Here is a 24,122-nt window from a genome sequence, read left to right as displayed (position 1 = left end):
TGCGAAACCAGATTTCATATTGCTTTTGAAATATCGAAGCAATTATTTATTTTGCAGTTGTCATTTCTTGTTGTTACATACGCATCTCATATAATTTATCAGCAAAGTGGAAGTTTTTCCTAGACAGCAAGGGAAAAAAATACTACAACATCAAAAAGATGATCGAGTGTGCAAGGCGTCTCCAACAGATTAAGTTTTTTGCAAATAATTTAGTTTGTCCTCATATAAGGGGCGACCCAAAAGTATCCGTCTGAGCCCATTCCTGCCGATGCGGGTATATAAGCACCGACGTCTGGGCTAGGCATCAGTGTCTTAACGAGGTGCGTACAACAAATGAGGACACATGAACTACGGCGACGTTGTAACCAAATGCTGCCAGACATGACCAATGTGCTGTTACTCGTTTCTTGGCTGCAGAAGGACAAACACCGGTAGATATTCGTCGGAGAAGGAAGAATGTTTATGGGAAAGGATGTCTGTCGGAAAACACTTTTGTCGACAGGGACGTTGCTACTTAGGGCACGTCCCCGTATCGCAAAATCGTAACGCAGAAGTGACGCCAACTCAAGTGGAGACACTGGAGCACCAGCCCTACATCTACATCTACATGAATAGTCTGCAAGCCACCGTAAGGTGCGTGGCGGAGGGTACCCTGTACTACTTGTCATTTCCTTTCCTGTTCCACTCGCAAATAGAGCGAGGGAAAAGCGACTGTCTGTACGCCTCCGTATACGATTTCTCCTATCTTCGTGATCCTTACGCGCAGTATATGTTGGCGGCTTGGTTCAAATGGCTCTGAGCACAATGCGACTTAACTTCTGAGGTCATCAGTCCCCTAGAACTTAGAACTACTTAAACCTAACTAACCTAAGGACATCACACACATCCATGCCCGAGGCAGGATTCGAACCTGCGACCGCAGTGGTCAAGCGGTTCCAAACTGTAGCGCCTAGAACCGCTCGAATATTACAGGTTTGATCTTCCTACTCATCAGCATTAACATACATTTTTCCAAGTTTAGAGCTGGCTTCCATTCATGACAGCAACTGGAAATTTTGCGTAAGTCGTCTTGTATCTCCCTACAGTCACTCAACTTCAACATCTTACTGTACACCTGGGCATCATCAGCAAACAACCGCAGATTGCTGCCCACCCTGTCAGCCAAATCATTTGTGTATACAGGGTGTTTCAGAAGTGATGGTCAATATTCAGGGATATGACAGGAATGATCATTCGAAACAAAAAACTCAAATAAGCATGGGCTCTAAAACGCGTATCTTAAGAGCTATGAGCAGTTCCTGATCTTCGATACTGTGAAGCAAATCTCTTCTACTGCAAGCTCTTTGTTTTCCATACTAGGGTGAGTCAAATGAAAACTTTAAATTTGTAATAACAACTCGAAATTTCACGCCGTTATCCTGTAAGTTGGTAAGCGTGCTACAAACAACGTGCAGAATGGCCTGTAGGTGGCAGCATAGTGCAGATGCACACATACCGTCGCAGTATCAGTATAAAGATGGCCGCCCCACTTGCGACTTGCACCAGGGAGGAGCAGCGTTCTGTTATTCGGTTTTTGCGTAGTGAAGGTGTGAAACCTGTTGAAATTCATCGACGAATGAAGGTTCAGTACGGTAATGCATGTTTGTCACAGCAGCAAGTCTACGAATGGAGTAGGAAGTCCGTAAATGGTGTGACTTCAGTGGAAGATGCTCCTCGTCCAGGTCAGGCACAACGGGTTGTGACTCCACAGAACATTGCAGCAGTTGAAGCCATAGTGAAGGGAAACCGCCGAGTGACACTGAATGACACTGCAGCATGTTTACAAATTAGTCACAGGTCAGCACACCACATTGTGCATGATGTGCTCCAGTTTCATAAGTGTCTGCAAGATGGGTGCCGCGGCAGCTGACTCCTGAAATGAGAGAATTGCGTGTTGATGCTTGTGAAGAACTTCTTCGGCGCTTTGAACGAGAAGGTGATGGCTTCCTTGCAAGAATCGTTACTGGGGACGAAACCTGGGTTCACTTCCACCAACCGGGAACGAAGAGAGCGAGCAAGGAATGGCGCCACTCAAAGACGCAATGGGGGGGGGGGGGAAGAAGTTCCGTTCTGATTAAGAGGTATGCCACGCGGTGCATGAGTTGTTGTGCAGACTACCAAAAGGATTTTTTTCTAATGCAATTTATGCACTTTGTAAGCACTGGAAGACTTGCATTGAGTGTGGGGGAGATTATGTTGAAAAGTGATACAGCTTTGTACCACTTCTGCACAATAAATAATATTTAAAGATATTTAAGGTTTTCATTTGACTCACCCTTGTATTTTGGAAATTGGTAGTATGGGCCAAAACAAGAAAAAAATTACCAGTATGCTCTAAAATGCATACCTTAATAGCTATGAGCACCTGTTCATCTTCGGTACTTTGGAACACAGCTCTTCTAGTGAACAGGTGCTCATAACTTTTAAGGTATGCATTTTGGAGCACACGTTTACTGTATTTTTTTTTTCTTATTTTGGTCCGTACTACCACTTTCCAAAATATGAAAAGATCTTGCAGCAGAAGAGATTTGCTTCACAGTATCGAAGACCAGGAACTGCTCACAGCTCTTAAGATATAAGTTTTAGAGCCCATGATTACTTTGTTTCGAATGATCATTCCTGTCATATCCCTTAAGATTGAGAATCACTTTTGAAACACCCTGTGTTGAGAAGAACAGAGGTTCTATCGCTTTCCCCTGGGGCACTCCTGACGATACCCTTGTCTCTGATGAACACTCGCCGTCTAGGACAACATCCTCGGTTCTATTGTTTAAGAAGTCTTCGAGCCACTCACACATCTGTGTTATTATGACATACGCTCGTACCTTCCGTAACAGCCCGCAATGGGGCACCATGCGGTTATTCCGCCTTCGAACCCTTAAAAAAGCCCTTGAAGAGTCTACGGTTCCTGCCGGACGAGTATGCGTAGCAGGAGATTACGGACTTCTTCACCCAGCAGGACACGTGTTTTTACCAAACGGATATCTTCAACATGGTGCGTCAGTGGGGTAAATGCCTCAGTGCTCACGGCGATATTGCCTGGCTGGCATACCGATTCTGGACTGTGCGAACCGAAACTTTTTGATCGCCCCTTGTGTTTCAAAATTTTATCTTCAGATTTTACCTTTAGATATTATACACTTGTCTCGAGTCCTTGAAGCAATTTCTGAATTTGATCTTTAGACAAGCTTTTAGATCTCTCAGCGAAGCGTTTTTAATCTTATCACTACTTGTAAAACAACGGCTCTCTAATGTTTTATTAATTTTTGCTACAAAAGGAGGCCACGTGAACTCATTTGTGGTGAATAGGGAGAATGGTTCATCATCACATTATTGTTTTTGACCAAAAATCCGCGAGTAACACATGAAGTACCAGCAGGCGTATTGTCGCGGTGCAACAGCAAACTGGTGCTTCTCCGCAAATCCAAGAGTGTTTTTTTTTTTCCTGATTGCTTCAAGCAAATGGCGTTGAAGTTCCTATTCAGCATTCGACCTTGCGGCAACAAGTCGTGTTGCACAACGTCGTTAAAATCGGAGAACGCAAAGAGCATAACCTTCAGATGTTACCGCGTTTGTGGACCTTTTTCCGGTCTTGGCGAACCACAGTTGCGACGTCATATCCGCAAATCCGCGTTATGGCTCGACAATGATTGAAGCAGAAGAAATGGATTAAAATTCGTGCTGCGACCGGGACTCTAACCCGGGTCCTCTTGCTTGCTAAGCAGACGTTCTAACCATTACACCTCCACAGCACTATGGCGAACATTGCTGCACGAACTACCCAAGCAGAGTGCCCTCCCAACGCAAACTTCAATTCATTTCTTCTGCTTATTTTCCCTTAGATTGTCACTATCGCAGATAAAGAAGAGACTTAAATCTCGCAGGAAAAATATAATTATAAGTGTTACGACTCGTTTCAAGAGGCAAGGTGGGGAGGGGGGGGGGGGGTGGAAGCAGCATGTTAGCTTGGAGGAGGAGGAGATTAATGTTTAACGCCCAGTCAACAACGAGGTCATTAGAGACGGAGCACAAGCTCGGATTGTGTCAAGGATGGGGAAGGAAGTCGACCGTGCCCTTCCGAAGGAACCATCCCGGCATTTGCCTTAAGCGACTAAGGGAAGTCGCGGAAAATTTAAATCAGGATGGCGGGATGCGGGTTTAAACCGTCGTTTTCCAGAATGCGAGTCCAGTGTGCTAACCACTGCGCCACCCCGCTCGGTTTGTTATCTTCGGTGGAAAGTCTCGAGACAGTAGTAAAACTAAATTCAGGGTTGCCACAGGGAATTTTAGTTGCGAAACTCGGTGTTCTCCACCATCTGGGAGACAGTACCAAGACAGTCTAAGGAAAAAAAAAAAAAGACAAATGACGATTGATAACAAGAGGGGAAAGCAATACAGCAGAAGGAGAATGTGTAGCTTTCATAGATGAAATAGTGAAGGTAGGTGAAAGGACGGTGGTTAGTAAAAATCCTTGGGTAACACAAGAAATACTGAATTTAATTGACGAAAGGAGAAAATATAAAAATGCAGTAAACGAAGCAGGCTAGAGGGAATACAAAAGTCTAAAGAATGAGATCGCTAGGAAGTGCAAAATGGCTGAGCAGCGATGGCTAGAGGACAAATGTAAGGATTTAGAAGCATATGGCACTAAGGGACAGGTGCCGTCAACGGGTAAATCAAAGGGATCTTTGGAGAAAAGAGAACAACGTGTATGAATATGCTTAATGGAAAACCAGTTCTAAGCAAAGAAGAGAAAGCAGAAAGGTGGAAGAAGCATATAGAGGATCTATCCAAGGGTGATGTACTTGAGAGCAATATTATGGAAACGGAAGAGGACGTAGATGAAGATGAAATGGGCGATATGATACTGCAAGATTTTCACAGAGTACTGAAAGACCTAATTCAAAACAGGGCCCCTCGAGTGGACGACTTTCCGTCAGAATTACTGAAATCCTTGTCAGAGCCAGCAATGACAAAACTGTTCTGCTGGAGTGCAAGGTGTATGAGGAAATCAGGTGCTGACAGGGGCGAACGTTACCAAAGTATGTTTAATAAGTCACGGTTGCAAAATACTAACACGAGTTCCTCACAGAAGAATGGAAACACTGGTACAGGCTGACCTTAGTGGAGACCCGTTGGGATTCCGAAGAAATGTAGGCAATACTGACCCTACGACTTCGCGTAGAAGACAGGTTAAGGAAAGGCAAACCTACGATTATAGAATTTGTAGACTTAGAGAAAGCTGCTGACAATGTTGACTGGAAAACTCTCTTTTAAATTCTAACTCTGGCAGGGATAAAATACAGGGAGCGAAAGGCTATTTACAGCTTGTACAGAAACGAGATGGCAGTTACAGGAGTCAAGGGGCATGAAAGGGAAGCAGTGGTTGAAAAGGTAGTGAGACAGGGGTGTTATTCAGTCACTACATTGAGCATGCAGTAAAGGAAGGAAAAGAAAAATTTGGAGTGCAATTAAAGTCCAGGAAGAAGAAAAAATAAACCTGAGGTTTGCCGATGACACTGTAATACTGTCAGAGACAGCAAAGGACTTGGAAGAGCAGTTGAACGGAATAGACAGCGTCTTGAAGGCAGGATGTAAGATTAATATCAACGAAAGCAAAACGAAAATAATAGAATGTAGTGGAATTAAATTGGGAAATTAGATTAGAAAATGAGATACTTCCAGCAATAGATGAGGTTTGCTACTTCGGCAGCGAAATAACTGATACAGTCGCGGTAGAGAGGATGTAAACTGTAGACTGGCAACGGCAAAAAAAGCGTTTCTGAAGAAGATAAATTTGTAAACATCGAGTATGGATTTAAGTGTCAGGAAGTCTTTTCTGGAAGTACTTCTATGGAGTGTAGCCATGTATGAAAGTGAATCACGGACGATAAACAATTTAGACAGCAGAAGCATTTGGAATGTGGTGTTACTAGATGGGTAGAAGATGCAAATAATGAGGAGGTACTAAGTAGAATTGGGGAGAAAAGAAATATGTGGCACAACCTGATCATCAGAAGGGATCGGTTGGCAGGACACATTGTGAGGCATCAGGGGATCACCAATTAAATACTGGAGGGAAGCGTGGAGGGGTTAAAAATCGCAGAGGGAGACCAAGAGATGAATGAAGTAACTAGATTCAGAAAGATGTAAATTGCAGTAGTTACTCGGAGAAGACGAGGCTTGCACAGGATCAGCATGGAGGAACTGCATCAAACCAATCTTCGGACTGAAGACTACAACGAATGATTAAAATTTCAGAAGAATTGGATTTATTCAAGCGAAAGAGAATTACAAGAGCAAGTCAATAACGCGTTGATCCACCTCTGGTTCTTATACAAGCAGATATTCGGATTGGGATCTATTGATAGAGTTGTTGGATGTCGCCCTGAGGTATATCGAGCCGAATTCTCTCCAATTGGCGTGTTGGATGGGCCAAATCCCGAGCTGGTTGGATGGCCAACCCATAATGCTGTGAACATTCTCATTGGAGAAGGTAGGATTTGGCAAGCTGGAAGACAAGCAGTAGCAATAAACACTGTTGTGGGTGAGCATTATCGTGCTGAAATGTAAGCCCAGGATGCATTGCCACGAAGGGCAACAAAACGAGATTCAATTCAAAGTGGGACTCGTTACTGAAGAGGATACTACTATAGTCGATGCGATGTCGGGCCGCGAAGACCAACGATGTCGTGTGTGGAGACGGCCTGGACAGCAGTGTGACACCAACCTGTCGCTTGTCACACTGCCCAACAACGGGAGTGACGGTTTGGGATGCAATTTCCTTTCCTTATGTGCGACACCCTTGCAGAACACAGGCGTGTTCAAAAATGGGTCAAATGGCTCTGAGCACTATGGGACTTAACTTCTGAGGTCATCATTCCCATAGAACCTAGAACTCCTTAAACCTAACTGTTACCTCCGAGTGACACAGTACTCGTTAAAGCCTGTTCTATAGTAAGTGGGCGGGGTTCACCTTATGACAAAGGATTTTTGTATAGTTATCGACCGCGTGTACCTGAATGGTGGCAAATCAGACTTACAACCACTCTGTAATAACAATGATCTGTCAAGTAAGTTAGAAATGCAATTACACGTCAGGATGGATCAAAAGCAACCCAGAAGATGGTACTAATGTGATAATAATACGGTCGCCAGCCTAATTAGGCATTAACTGACTCCCTATACAAGTTGGTATATATTCATGCAAAACAACAAGTAGTAACACTGCATAATATAGTAGAATTTTAGAACCAGAAAATCTATTGAACTGATAGTTTCACGTTCTGTACTGATATGGAAAAACCATGAATACATAATGTATATAATGTATACTACAAAACTATATACTGTCTATTAATCTGATTAAAATCGGGCATAGGTTACCCTAGAAATAGCACTTTCGTACCACACACAAAATCTCAATTTTGATAAAGATAAAACACTGATAAATTTTGACTTTTATGTTGACTTTAACTTTTGCTGGTCAAACCAAATTAGAACACTTCAGAATTGACTAAAGGGGGGGGGGGTGGGGGGAGGGGGCGACCCTGAAACTGTTATGATAGCTGTATTTAAAAAAATGATTACTGAATTTATTATGCGTTCAAGATTTCCAGTATATAAGTTACTACTCTTTTCATCTTATTTACTGCTCATTTAAATATCTTTATATCTGTCTCGAAATAATAAACTTCATTACTATATCAATATTAAAGTTATCTTTCAACTTCGTTAGACCTTCGTTATTCATTTACTGGTTCATTAACAAAACATTTCTTTAAACACCATTATAACACAGCTAGTTCTGCAAATAATTATCATTAACACAAATTTTAATTTTCATTTCGGGACACTCTGATTGCACAACATCTGGAAGGACCCTGTGTATGTTAGTTGTGAGGATAATTAAATGATGGGAAAGTTCTGGTAAAATTTAGGTTATTATTGCACAGTTCACTCTCTGATCCATACGAATACAGTACTAAAAGTTTCAACCTGCTTGTATCGATGCGGCGGTTGGCGGGCGGCGAGATGCGAGGCACAGAGCACACGTACAACCACAGCTATGGCTCTTGACGTATCGGCACTTTAGTTCTTCTTAGCGTCGCAATACTTTTCCATTTAGTGCCTATGGAATTTTGCCACGCAGTGTGGGCGTTGGAACGGCATACCCGAGGCTCAGTGAAGCTACGTCTTCCAGGAGAGCCTCCTCGCTCCAGAACGTGTTGCTCAGACCAGTGCCAAATTCCAACTACTACTGCCGAGCCCGTTATGCCGTGCAGCGCCCGTGTGCATTTTCCCGCGCTCGCCTGTCATCCACCTTTTACCGCTCCCCTACAGACAGGGTATTCACCAGAGGTTTTGCATTCTACATATCCTAACACATTGCCTACGTCTGGACCAGGAGCACAATTACAATTTTAAGCATCTTACAACAGTCTCAACATCTGTTACATTTCAATTCTATCACAATATTACTTGACATTTGACATAAACATTAATATTCACATTGAAACTTATTTACAGTTTTCTTAACATAATGGCATGAAACAAAAAAAAAAAAAAATGAAATCAGAACATCAATTACACAAATGTATCGAAAAATCAGAAGAAAAAAATTATTTATATATACAATAGTATATTGGTTGTGCAACAAAAATCAAAACACCCTGGAAGATCTCAAAGATACCAGGAAAACAGTCACAAAAACAAGTCGTAAACAACACGAAGACAAAAAATTGCAAGACATAGAAAATGATTTCAAGAAAAACAATTCCCAAAATTTCTACAGAGTATTCATACAACAATTAACAAAGTACTCTCCTCCATCACTCCAGTTCAAAAATGACCATGGGGGAATTGCTCATACCAACACCGAAAATTGTGAAATTCTTGCAAAATACTTTTCTAAATTACTGAATTGTGAAAAGCCTGCAGAAAAATTCGAGTTCCATCGTACACAACGAAACCCAGACTCAAAGCCACCAAGTTTACAAGAGATTAAAGAGATAATTCAGCCTGCAGAAAAATTCGAGTTCCATCGTACACAACGAAACCCAGACTCAAAGCCACCAAGTTTACAAGAGATTAAAGAGATAATTCAGTCACTGAAAAATAACAAAGCATCAGGAGAAGACCAAATCATCGCATAATTATGGAAAAATGCAGGAAAAAATCTTATTACAAAACTCAAAGACATTATACATGAAATCTGGAAAACTGAAAAAATCCCCACAGATTGGAAGACTGCAATCATACATCCTCTGTACAAAAAAGGAAGTAAAACAGACTCCAACAACTATCGCGGATTCTCCTTATTGTCAATAACATACAAAATTCTGTCTAAAGCCCTACTAAACCGCGCAGAACCTCAGCTGGATTCAAAACTAGGCGAATACCAAGGTGGGTTCAGAAAAGGTCGATCTTGCGTAGAACAAATCCTTAACTTGAAAAACTCAATGCAATATTTACATAGTACTTCAAACAAAAGTTATGTCATCACGTTTGTCGACTTTAAAAAAGCATATGACAGTGTAGACCGAGAATCCCTTTTTGAAGTATTAGCAGAATTTGGACTAGATCAAAAGACAACAAACATCATAAAAGAAACACTCACGGAGACCAAATCCAAAGTAAAATTTAGGGGAGAATTGAGCACAGAATTTGAAATAGACACAGGAGTACGACAAGGGGATGTACTGTCACCAGTGCTCTTCAATTGTGCTCTTGAAAAAGCAGGTGCACCAGCACACAGACTGGGACCAAGACGTAAGGGCATAGAATTAGACTGCTTAGCACTTGCTGATGACATGGCACTGATCGCACAATACATTACCGATGCACAGAAACGGCTAGAATTATTACAAGAACAGGCAGCTAAAATAGGATTACAAATTTCATTTGAAAAAACAAAATTTATGACTGACGTCAAAGATGCACCTTCTGATCTCAAAATTGGTAATAACTACATCTCTCGAGTAAATAATTTAAATATTTAGGTGAATGGATTGCAGAAAATTGTAACGAAAGGAAATCTGTCAGATCAAAAGTCCAGAAAATGGAGACGGCGTTTCAGTTAACAAAAAACATTTACAACAAAAAGAGTCTCTCGTGGAACTGCAAAATACGACACTACACAACAGTAATTAGACGCGAAGCTCTCTACGCATCTGAGACACTAAACCTTCAACACAGAACACTAAAAGAGGAATTAGAAGTGAAAGAACGTAAGATAATGAGGAAAATCCTAGGACCAAGAACTAAAGATGGGGTACATTATCCAAAACCCAATGCAGAAATATATAAAAATATCTCCAAAAAAACAGACACAATGCGCATGAGAAGAATCCAATTCATGGGGCACTCAGAAAGAATGGACTCAAACAGGTTAACGTACAAAATCCATACATTTTTAAAGAACAAAACTACAAGACCGAACTGGTACAAACAGACGGAAAAATACCTGAGAGAATTAGGGTGTCCAAATCTACATGATAGAAATGAAATCAGAAAAATCACAAACACACGGGGTTTTGAGGAAGAAGAGAGAAAAACTAACCGACATACATGGTCTACGCAACGAAAGCTAGCCCAATCGTTGTTTATGAAGGAATACTGGGCGAAAAGGAAGGCCAACAAATGTTGATTACGCGTGGTCCTAAGTGATCCATCCGCGAAGAAAAAGAAGAAGTATAGCGTCGTTGTTGTTACACTAACTAACCTAAGGACATCACACACACCCATGCTCGAGGCAGGATTCGAACCTGCAACCGTAGCGGTCGCGCGGTTCCAGACTGAAGCGCCTAGAACCGCTCGGCCACCCCGGCCAGCAGCGGCACGTCGACGATATTCTCTACCGCGTTTTGTTGCTCTTCACGGCAAGTGGTCTTGGGCTTAACTGTCAGCAAGGTTACCGGCCCGCACACGGCGAGTGATACTATCGCTTGTCTTCGTACTTGCCAAGCCCTGCCTAAGCCATCAAGGTCTCCGGCTGCCCCATTGATAACGATGGATGCCCACGTGAATGTTCCCCACAGCACACTAGAGCCACCGCCAGCTCTTCTTCGTCCAGCAGTACACGTGTTGAGGAACTGCTTGCGCGCTCCTGTCGGCATGATGAAGAACGTGTAGGGATGTATCAGACCATGCAACCCTCTGACACTGCGCCAACGTCCAGTGCCGATGGTCAAGTGCCTATTTCAGTGATAGCTGCCGACGTCGCGGTGTCAACATTGGCATATAGATGGGTGGTCGGCGTCAGAGGATCATCGTTATAAGTGTCCGGTGCGCTATGTGTTCAGGCACACTTGCTCTCTGCCCAGCATTAAGGTCGGATGTTAGTCCCACTACAGTTCGCCAACTGTCCTATTTTACCAGTCTGCCCAGCCTACGACGGACGACATCTGCAATGGTAAACTTCGTGATCAAAAGTATCCGGACACCTGTCTGAAAATGACTTACAAATCCGTGGCGCCCTCCATCGGTAATGCTGGAATTCAATATGGTTCCAAAAATGGTTCAAATGGCTCTGAGCACTATGGGACTTAACATCTGAGGTCATCAGTCCCCTTAGAACTACTTAAACCTAAGGACATCACACACATCCATGCCCGAGGCAGGATTAGAACCAGCGATCGTAGCGGTCGCGCGGTTCCAGACTGAAGCGCCTAGAACCGCTCAGCCACACTGGCCGACTTCACTATGGTGTTGGCCCACCCTTAGCCTTGATGTCAGCTTCCACTCTCGCAGGCATACGTCTGTCAGGTGCTGGAAGGTTTCTTGGGGAATAGCAGACCATTCTTCACGGAGTGCTGCACTGAGGAGAGGTATCGATGTCGGTCGGTGAGGCCTGGCACGAAGTCGGCGTTCCAAAACATCCCATTGGATTCAGGTCAGCACTCCGTGCAAGCCAGTCCATTACAGGGATGTTATTGTTGTGTAACCACTCCGCCACAGGCCGTGCATTATGAACAGGTTGCTCGATCGTGTTGAAGGATGCCATCCCCGAATTGCTCTTCAACAGTGGGAAGCAAGAAGGTGTTTAAAAGATCAGTTTAGGCCTGTGCTCTGATAGTGCCACGCAAAACAACAAGGGGTGCAAGCCCCCTCTGCGAAAAACACGACCACACGGTGACATCACCGCCTCCGAATTTTACTGTTGGCACTACACTCGCTAACAGATGACGTTCACCGGGCATTCGCCATACCCACACTCTGCGATCGAATCGCCACATTGTCTACGGCGATTTGTCACTCCACACAACATTTTTCCGCTGTTCAATCGTCCAATGTTTATGCTTCTTACACCAAGCGAGGCGTCGTTTGGCATTTACCGGCGTGATGTGTGGCTTATGAGCAGCCGCTCGACCATGAAGCCGCGCGGAGTGGCCGGGCGGTTTGAGGCGCCATGTCACGGATTGCGTAGCCTCTCCCGCCGCAGGTTCGAGTCCTCCCTCGGGCATGGGTGTGTGTGTTCTTCTTAGCATAAGTTAGTTTAAGTAGTGTGTAAGTCTAGGGATAGATGACCTTAGCAGTTTTTTCCCTTAGGAATTCACACACATACACACACAGACGCACACACACACACACACACACACACACACACACACACACACACACACACACTCGACCATAAAATCCAAGTTTTCTCACCTCCCGCCCAACTGTCATAGTACTTGCAGTGGACCGTGATGCAGTTTGGAATTCCTGTGTGATGGTCTGTATAGATGTCTGCCTATTACACATTACGACCCTCTTCAACTGTTGGCCGTCTCTGTCAGTCAACAGACGAAGTCAGCCTGCACACTTTTGTGCTGTACGTGTCCCTCCACGGTTCCATTTCACTATCACGTCGCAAACAGTGGACCTAGGGATGTTGTGGTGTGCGTACTGTAAGACCTTCGGTACACACACCATCAGATTATTTGACATGTCGCTCTAACGAAGTAGGCGAGTGTCAGCAATATGTCTCGTGGTCCTATCGTGGCGTGTTTATCTTCTGCCGTTAGGTCAGACGATAGAAATGCCACTTGCACGCTTACAGTAGCAGATTGACGGTGACCAACTTTAAACAGAACTCGATTAATTTTCACACACATTTATTAAAATAATAACAATCATAAACCTTACTTAACTTGATTCTGGATGCTATTTACAATTGACAATGTGAAGTTCCTTTGGTCTTGGTACGTTAGTCTTATTCTGACATATCTCTGATACTTGACAAAGTGTCTATACATTTCTCTTCATGGCTATGCACAGGAATATGGTAATCTTATTAGGCGCAGACTGAAATTTGACTATAGACTAATGCAGACAAATGCAGCCTGACTAATCGGAGGTCTGTACACTCGTTATAATACCTCGCGCATTCAGGTATCACTGCGCGAGTGTGATCCGCGAGGAGAAAAGGTTCTACGTTAGCAGCAATCTCATTGGCTGCATTACATATTAACACGCGGGTCGGCGGAAGCAGAATTTGGTCCGTCTCTGAGACAGCGCCATCTCGTAGTGCGGAGACGGACGAGCGCTGCGCCTGCGCTGTTGTGCTTAGCGGGGCGCGCTCTAGTGGGAAAGTTGTGTACGCGCTGACTACGCAGGACTATGTACACAACAGATGTTTAGCAGTATGGATATCTCACGCACAGATGTATGACACAAGTGACACCCAATCACCTGATCACGTCGTCCGTGAGTTCCCCGGAGGGCCCCATTCTGCTGTCTCACGATGTCTAATGACTACTGAGGTCGCTGATGTGGTGTACCTGGCAGTAGGTGGCAGCACAATGCACATAATAAGAAAAACCTATGTTTTTGGGGGTGTCCGGATACTTTCGATCACATAGTGTAGGTGGTCGCCCAATCACACATCTGGACCTGGTTTCACATTGGTTTCGCCATGTGTTGAAGACACTCGCCACAGCACTCGAACACCCTATCAGTTGTGCAGTTTCCAAGATGCTCGAGCCGAGTCTCCGGGCTATCACAATCTGCCCTCGTTCAAACTCAGACTGATCGCGCGCCTTCCCCATTCTACACACGGATAGCGCGCTTACTGAGACTGCATGCACCGTGCGTGTGTCTGACTAGCAGTCATTCCTCGCCAGCTGACGCTTCTGTCGTCTGGACGGGCTTCTAACATTCTGCGTGGTGTCTGTCGTTCTATATCGTGTCTCCCTACCACTTTCGCGCAACGACGCTCTCAGCGTGTTTTTTAGAGAATTGACTAGTTTGAACCTGGGACCTGTTGCTGGTAAGGAGACGCCAGACCACACATGACATGTAGAGTTGAGAAGAGTTCAGTGAGACTAGCGATGATGTAATCAAATACTTAATGATTTCAGCGTCAGCTCCACTGCACTCCCTGTAAAAGAATCTTAATACTAACTAAATTTAGTGGAAGGGGTTCAAGGCTTTCCTACTTTTAGTTAGCTGGTAAAATAACGTCGAAAAAGCAGTAAGTTTACCACTGGAAATTTTATTCTACTCACAAAACATTGTTTATAAATTGCACTATTGATAAAAGGAAATGTTTTATACAGGATGGTAAAAACCAACTGGGTTCGACAAAAATGTGAACGAATATTCCCTGAATGGGTTTCCAAGTTCTACAATGGATCGAAGGATGACCTATGCCATATCACATCTATAATCTAGGTTTAAATTAAATTTCACAAAAGAGAAAAGTATCAAAATGGTCTACAGTGACCCTCAATTATCTTTAATTACTTATCTAACTAGTCGTAAATTACAGTGGCTGATGTGGCTTCTCAATAACTATATAACAGAAAAATCATCTCGTTTCAGATTTTTACTTCAAGTGGCAAATGTGAACACCATGAGCTTTAATTGACGATCGACACTAGTATTACGCAACAAGGGGGTGTAACAGATGAGACTTCTGCAGTTCTGAGTGAAGCTTTATGCGCTGTTATGCGGCATCGCGTGCGTTCATTACCTTGTCGGTGTTCGTCAGGGGGCGGCGGGCAGCACTGCTCCGCTCACCTCGCCGTCTCGGAAGCAACTCTCTCCTAACTTCTCCTTACTACAATTTACCGAAGTTGGTTTAATAAAACTATCTGGCTGTGTTTTCATCTGACCAATCAGGGTCACAATGTTAACCTTAAGCTCCACCTACAAAAATTCTGTGTATTCAATGAGAAACGTTATACTTTTCGTGGTGGGGCAATGTTTTTGAAGTTGGCAACGTAACAGAGACGCGAAAAAGTCTCACGCTAAAACTTGCAGCTGCTGTGGCCCTTTTAGTGTTATCGTAAGATCTATACCGTTCTTCTGTAGGGCTCTAGCTTTTAACATGGGCTGGGGGGTGGTCCTGACGCAACAGAGACGCGAAAAAGTCTCACGCTAAAACTTGCGGCTGGGGTAGCCCTTTTTGTGTTATTGTAAGATCTATACTGTTCTTCTGGAGGGCTCTAGCTTTTAACATGGGCTGGAGGGTTGTCCTAGCGGTTAGCTGGCGACGTCGGTGTCCGTCCCTTATCGTAGGGCCTTCCAGCTTAACACGGTTCTGCTCTCGTTTCTCTCCTCGGAACTGCGTTTGTCTCATGGTGGGAAGGTATGACATGCATTTAGGCATTTTTGTGTTAGTCTGTGGTATTCCATTTGCTCACTCGTTACTCGTATTACTTTGGTTAATTTAATATCACGATTTATCCGGAGCTATGTGACATACTACTGGATTTGCTAATCATGTCAGGGTTTTCATGGAAGGTGTTGGATTTGCCTGACACCTTACAGGCTTATATCGATAGTAGGTGTGTGGTCGTAATGTTCTGGCTGACCAGCGTATTTCTTACATCGGTGTGCCACATACAAGAGTATGGCAGACGTTACGTAGCACGGCACGGCCTGTATCCGTATTATTTACATGTACATCTACTTCTACATGATTACTCTGCAATTCACATTTAAGTGCTTGGCAGAGGGTTCATCGAATCACAATCATACTATCTCTCTACCATTCCACTCCCGAGCAGCGCGCGGGAAGAACGAACACCTAAACCTTTCTGTTCGAGCTCTGATTTCTCTTATTTTATTTTGATGATCATTCCTACCCATGTAGGTTGGGCTCAACAAAGACTGAAATTTCGTAAATAGATCTCGCCGCGACGAAAAACGTCTTTGCTTTAATGACTTCCATCCCGACTCGCGTATCAGATCTGCCACACTCTCTCTCCTATTACGTGATAATACAAAACGAGCTGCCCTTTTTTGCACCCTTTCGATGTCCTCCGTCAATCCCACCTGGTAAGGATCCCACACCGCACAGCAATATTCTAACAGAGGACGAACGAGTGTAGTGTAAGCTGTCTCTTTAGTGGACTTGTTGCATCTTCTAAGTGTCCTGCCAATGAAACGCAACCTTTGGCTCGCCTTCCCCACAATATTATCTATGTGGTCTTTCCAACTGAAGTTGTTCGTAATTTTAACACCCAGGTACTTAGTTGAATTGACAGCCTCGAGAACTGTACTATTTATCGAGTAATCGGATTCCAACGGATTTCTTTTGGAACTCGTGTGGATCACCTCACACTTTTCGTTATTTAGCGTCAACTGCCACCTGCCACACCATACAGCAATCTTTTCTAAATCGCTTTGCAACTGATACTGGTCTTCGGATGACCTTACTAGATGGTAAATTACAGCATCATCTGCGAACAACCTAAGAGAACTCCTCAGATTGTCACCCAGGTCATTTACATAGATCAGGAACAGCAGAGGTCCCAAGACGCTTCCCTGGGGAACACCTGATATCACTTCAGTTTTACTCGACGATTTGCCGTCTGTTACTACGAACTGTGACCTTTCTGACAGGAAATCACGAATCCAGTCGCACAACTGAGACGATACACCGTAATCCCGCGGCTTGATTAGAAGTCGCCTGTGAGCAACGGTGTCAAAAGCTTTCCGGAAATCTAGAAATACGGAATCAACCTGAGACCCCCTGTCAATAGCGGCCATTACTTGGTGCGAATAAAGAGCTAGCTGCGTTGTACAAGAACGATGTTTTCTGAAAACATGCCGTTCCAGGTGATTCATGACTTTTGAGAAGAAGCTGAAAGTAGACAAATGTAATTTTGTTGTCGTTGGCTAATTACAAATCGCCAATCAATCCCATTAACACTCATATCCATCTTTTTGATTTGCAGCTCCTTGTATTGGCCGTGTTTGCAGTTAAAATTGTTGGATGTGAGGTCCGCCAGTTATGCAAAACACCGTTTTTCTCAGTACCCAAACATGTTTCGACACTACTGTGCCATCGTCAGTGGGTTTTCGTTTTTATTTATTCTGCAATGTGAACATTTTTGTTAAATGATTATAGAATTATGTGCATTTTTGGTTCAAACAACAGATCATTTCCTTTTGTAATACCTTTACATTTGGTGTGCATGAATTTTCCGGGTCACCAGTGTGTTAATGACTACAGGTAGCTTGTCATCTGCAACCAAACGAAGTTGATGAAAAAGTTTTTTTGCTGGGAGTTAACCTATCTTCTGGAATGTAATTTAGTTTTTCGCGATTTTTTCGCCCCTATTTTCGTATTTACTTACGTTTTCATGTGGCAACCACTTACATTCTCCGCATCATGCTGAGATGTTCTGTTGCATAGAACACACTGTGATTGTGGTTTGCTATCAGTCAGTGTACATTTGTTCACCAGAGGGTTTGGCGCCAAATTTGAATTTTGTTTGCATTTTATCTTTGTGTGTGTGTGTGTGTGTGTGTGTGTGTGTGTGTGTGTGTAGATTTTATCTGTTTATGCTGTTTTTATTTGTAAAATTCCTTTAATGTGCTAAATAGTGTGCCCTTACAGAGTGTAGTGTATTCGTTTAAGACCTGTTTTCCTTCCACTATTACCTTCTGTATATGGAAGTGTTCCTCAATCGTCAGTTTGCTGTACAGGCTGTGGCTGGGTTTTAATATTCTTAAGTCTGTTTCTATTGTGGTTGGGTGGTCATTGTGGGCTACAAGGTGGTCAGCAAATCCAGAACGAGATTTTCACTCTGCAGCGGAGTGTGCGCTGATATGAAACTTCCTGGCAGATTAAAACTGTGTGCTGGACCGAGATTCGTACTCGGGACCTTTGCCTTTCACGGGCAAGTGCTCTACCAACTGAGCTATCCAAGCACGACTCACGCCCCGTCCTCACAGCTGTTCGAATCTCGGTCAGGCACACAATTTTAATCTGCCAGGAAGTTTCACATCAGCGCACACTCCGCGGAGACATGGCTTAGCCACAGCCTGGGGGATGTTTCCGGAATGAGATTTTCACTCTGCAGCGGAGTGTGCGCTTATATGAAACTTCCTGGCAGATTAAAACTGTGTGCCGGACCGAGGCTCGAACTCGGGACCTTTGCCTTTCGCGGGCAAGTGCTCATTTCAGCGCACACTCCGCTGCAGAGTGACAATCTCATTCTGGAAACATCCCCCAGGCTGTGGCTAAGCCATGTCTCGGCAATATCCTTTCTTTCAGGAGTGCTAGTTCTGCAAGGTTCGCAGGAGAGCTTCTGTAAAGTTTGGAAGGTAGGAGACGAGGTACTGGCAGAAGTAAAGCTGTGAGTACCGGGCGTGAGTCGTGCTTGGGTAGCTCAGTTGGTAGAGCACTTGCCCGCGAAAGGCAAAGGTCCCGAGTTCGAATCTCGGTCCGGCACACAGTTTTAATCTGCCAGGAAGTTTCATGGTCAGCAAATGTCCTAAGGGAGCTGTTGCTTTTTAAAGCTCTGAGATGTTCCGAATATCTGTTTTCTGACGAAATCGCTTTCACTCGTGACGGTAGCGATGTCACTCTTAACTCACACTGGTGGTCTCACGAAAACGCTCGTGCCTTTGTGTGGAAACTACAGCGTAATAAAAAAAAAAAAAAAAAAAAAAAAACGATACGCCACTAACGAATTGTCCGAATGGGACGGAAGCCGGTAGGTGTGATGTACTTGTGCAGTCAAACAGATGATTACAATTTGAGAAACACTTGATGATTTATTCGAAAAGAAGAGAAAGAATAGTGGAAACACTCGCAGACAAGAGCTAGGAAACAGTCTGCCGCATTCTCTACAAGTAGAAAGTCACCAACGCTTTCGTCCACCTCTAGCTCTTACGCAATCAGTTAGTCGGCTCGGCCAACTAGTTCGGGATTTTCACGACCTAAGGCGCCAGTTTGATAGAAATTGACGCGGTGTCTTTCAGGTGGACATCTAATAACTCTGTCAGCCAGTGCCAAACTGAACAACTGCTTGCGTAAGTGGCAAAGGTGGGGCAATGCGGTACTGACTTGCTCAAACTGTGAAGTTCTTTCCCTTGAATAAATCAGGCAGTTTTTCAGAAACTGGAATCATTTGTTTAAATGTACATCATATCTACCATGTCCCGTCTCATTCGATGATTCTTTCGTGACTCCTGGAGTTTTTTTCCGTAGAGCGTACTTACTTCACAGTACTTCCAGTAGATGCCCTTATCTATAATGAACTACTGTCAAACAGAAACCAACACATGAAATATAACACTTTTAAGTCGTGCAAAGATTAGTAATTTGCTTCAAATGTTCAGAAATGTAAAATTGTGCATTTCACAAAACGAATTAAAGGTTGCAATATCAGTGAGCCACAATTGGAGTCTGTCTAATTGTACAAATTCCTCAGTGAAACAGTTTGTAGGGATATGAAATGGAACGATCACATACGCTTAGCCTTGGGCAAAGCAGGGGGCAGACTGCGGTTCACTGACAGAATACTGGGAAAGTGCAATCAGTCCACAAAAAAAGATTGCTTACAAATCACTCGTGCGACCAATCCTAGAATATTGCTCAAGTGTGTGGGACCCGTGCCAGATAGCTCCCTTTTTGTAGTGGTCATCAGTGTTGTGACTGGTTTGATGCGGCCTGGCATGAATTCCTCTTCTGTGACAACCTCTTCATCTCAGAGTAGCACTTGCAACCTACGTCCTCAATTATTTGGTGGATGTATTCCAATCTCTGTCTTCCTCTACAGTTTTTGCCCTCTACAGTTCCCTCTAGTACCATGGAAGTCATTCCCTCATGTCTTAACAGATATCATTTCATCCTGCCCCCCTCCTTATCACTGTTTTCCACATACTCCTTTCTTCTCCCATTCTGCGCAGAACCTCCTCATTCCTTACCTTAACAGCCCACCTAATTTTCAACATTCGTCTGTAGCACCACATCTCAAATGCTTCGATTCTCTTCTGTTCCGGTTTTCCCAGAGTCCATGTTTCACTACCATACAATGCTGTACTCCAGACGTACATCCTCAGAAATTTCTTCCTCAAATTAAGGCCGGTATTTGATATTAGTAGACTTCTCTTGGCCAGGAACGCCCTTTTTGCCAGTGCTGGTCTGCTTTTGATGTCCTCCTTGCTCCTTATTTGATCTTAAGTCCTCCAAAGCTCTTTTAAATTCTAATTCTAATACTGGGTCCCCTATCTCTTCTAAATCGACTCCTTTTTCCTCTTCTATCACATCATACAAATCTTTCCCCTCATAGAGGCTTCCAATGTATTCTTTCCACCTAACCGCTCTCTCCTCTGCATTTAACAGTGGAATTCCCGCTGCAGTCTTAATGTTACCACACATGCTTTTAATGTCACCGAAGGTTGTTTTGACATTCCTGTATGCTGAGTCTGTCCCTCCGACAATCATTCCTTTTTTGATTTCTTCACATTTTTCATGCAGCCATTTCATCTTAGCTTCCCTTCATTTCCTATTTATTTCATTCCTCAGGGCCTGGTATTTCTGTACTCTTGAGTTCCCGGAACATTTTTGTACTTCCTCCTTTCATCTATCACATGAAGTATTTCTTCCGTTACCCATGGGTTTATCGAAAAAAAAAATGGTTCAAATGGCTCTGAGCACTATGGGACTTAACATCTGAGGTCATCAATCCCCCAGAACTTAGAACTACTTAAACCTAACTAATCTAAGGACATCACACACATCCATGCCCGAGGCAGGATTTGAACCTGCGACCGTAGCGGTCGCGTGGTTCCAGACTTAAGCGCCTAGAACCGGTCTGCCACAACGGCCGGCTCTAAGGTCATCAGTCCCCTAGACCTTAGAACTACTTAGACCTAACTAACCTAAGCACATCACACACATTCATGCCCCAGGCAGAATTCGAACCGTAGGAGTCGCGCGTTTCCGGACTGAAGCGCCTAGAACCGGTCGGCCACCGCGGCCGGCAACAAGGGAAGAGTCCAGGCGCCTCGGAGTAAACCAAAGCGATGTTGTTCGGACATGGAGGAGATAGAGAGAGACAGGAACTGTCGGTGACATGCCTCGCTCAGGCCGCCCAAGGGCTACTACTGCAGTGGATGACCGCTACCTATGGATTATGGCTCGGAGGAACGCTGACAGCAACGGCACCATGTTGAATAATGCTTTCCGTGCAGCCACAGGACGTCGTGTTACGACTCAAACTATGCGCAACAGGTTGCATGATGCGCAACTTCACTCACGACGTCCATGGCGAGGTCCATCTTTGCAACCACGACACCATAAAGCGCAGTACAGACGGGTCCAACAACATGCCGAATGGACCGCTAAGGATTTGCATCACGCTCTCTTCACCTATGAGTCTCGCACATGCCTTCAACCAGACAATCGTCGGAGACGTGTTGGGAGGCAACCCGATTAGACTGAACGCCTTAGACACACTGTCCAGCGAGTGCAGCAAGGTGGAGGTTCCGTGCTGTTTTGGGGTGACATTATGTGGGGCCGACGTACGCCGCTGGTGGTCATGGAAGGCGCCGTAACGTCTGTACGATACGTGAATGCCATCCGACCGATAGTGCAGCCGAATCGGCAGCATCTTGGCGAGGCATTCGTATTCATGGACGACAATTCGCGCCCCTATCGTGTACATCTTGTGAATGACTTCCTTCAGGATAACGACATCGCTCGACTTGAGTGGCCAGCATGTTCTCCAGACATGAACCCTCTCGAACATGTCTAGGATAGATTGAAAACGTTGTTTATGGACGTCGTGGCCCACCAACCACTCTGAGGGATCTACGCCAAATCGCCGTTGAGGAGTGCGACAATCTGGACCAACAGTGCCTGGATGGACTTGTGGATAGTATGCCACGATGAATACAGGCACACATCGCTAACAGCGCTCCGTGCCCTCGGTAAGAGATTCTGTGGCTGGGCGGACTGGCAGTCAGCCAGTGTATAGAGAAGTGTATTGACATGATATTCTTAGTGGACGCTCTGTGTTGGTAGGACATGCGTTATAAAGTGAGTGAAATGATGTCTTTATAAGAAAATACGCAAGGAGATGTATGATGATGGATGTTTGGTTGATAATGTTTGGGCAGTGGAATTATTGACTACTATATCATTTTTGGAACTGGATGTCACATGAATAAGGTGAATTTTTGTAAATACAGTGCTTGCTCTTCAACAAAATCTTTCTTTTGCTAACCATATGCCACCTAGTAGAGTCTGTAGTGGTTGGAATTTTTTTATTTAGCTGGCTGTATTTGCAACTTGCTGTAAATGCTGTAGTTCGTGTCATGAAGATTTTCTGCGAGGTAAGTGACTTATGAAAAGGAATTCTTGATTGAAATGAGTTTAGGCAATTAACAGGGTTGGAGGTAGTTTCACATTTCTTTAATTTCATGTTTTTTGGATTGTATTATTGTAAGGATTTCTTGCAATTCAGGGCCATTTATTTGTGTTAATTACTGGAAGTCATGTAGTCAATGTACAGCACTCAGATTGAGTTGGTCTTTTATGTTGTGGGTAGTAAATGAATAGCTTAAGTTTGAGTTGTCTTTGTAAGGGAAAATACTGTAGGTCAGTGTTTAATAAAAAATAATTAAAGAGGTAGTTTCACACTCTCTTCACTTTCTAATATGTATATCATATTCATCCTTGCTGTCCTTTACAATAAATCTTTCTTCATCTAACAGATACAATCAGAAGTCAACACACGACTAGTCCATCAGCTACCACACTGCGACTAAGACTGCATCAGACTGCGCACAGGCAAAGACTGTACCACCACAACAGCAAAGATTGTTTAACAGTGACGCAACTTGCTCTCTCTCTCTGGTGTGCACGTCAATGACATACAAAAGTCAAAATGACATGACCATCATCAACACTTCAGCGCGTTATAACACAGTTGGGGAACCGGCTGTGTACAGCTGTATCCGGGTACGGTAGACATTTCTAGCATCTTCTTAATTAACTTTCATTCATATCTGCATTCAATAAAAGACGGTTCATGATCTTGCATGTTGTCTTTTCTACCACAACGATTGCTTACTTTCTATCATGTGTTTTGGACCTTCTTGTAAATTAACCCTTCCTGTACAAGTAGTGAGAGAAAAGACTTTCGATGACGTTATGCAAAACACAGTCATTTCGTAAAAAAACGACCAGAAAAAGCGGAACGATGCGCTTGTCAATTTTACAGCGTTAAAATCATAGAAATGTGAGGTGAAATTTAGATAAACGTCAGTTTCACAAACTCCACCACTTACTAGAGGGCAACGGGCCTATTCCTCGTCACAGATTCCGTCCAAATTTGTGGTGTGTGCAGAACTTGGACAGAAAGTGGTGGCTCCAGATGGTCAAGAGATTGGACAAAAAAAATCATTTTTGGACGGGGTCAGGCGAGGCAAATGAGCCATTTACGTTAGTGTAATCTGTAGGCAGCGGGAGGCGCAGTCGGAAAGGTACAGAATGATAATCCCAAGGTCGTGGGAGCGAGTTCCACTGCAGAAACTTTTTAATTTTTTTCATTTCAAATTTTTAACTACAATGCGAATAAATCGAGATAATTATCAATATATTGTATTATATGTGATGAAGCCCTGCGTCCACGAGAAGAATTTCTTCTGTTAATTGAATAGTGGGGTGGACTACAAATCCACAATTATACGACGAGATTTTTCTCAAGATGGAGGAGTACCATCGTGCTGTATCAAAGTGATTCCCTCCAAACTCACACCGCTAGTGCGGCCCTAGTATGTCTATTTTTATCGTCGGCTAAATAATTTGGTCCGAAAGCTTTACAACTGCTCTTATCTCGTCGACAGAA

This window comes from Schistocerca serialis, chromosome 11 (assembly GCF_023864345.2).
Source record: "Schistocerca serialis cubense isolate TAMUIC-IGC-003099 chromosome 11, iqSchSeri2.2, whole genome shotgun sequence".
NCBI classification, from domain to species: domain Eukaryota; kingdom Metazoa; phylum Arthropoda; class Insecta; order Orthoptera; family Acrididae; genus Schistocerca; species Schistocerca serialis.
Note: the sequence above shows the minus strand (reverse complement) of the source record.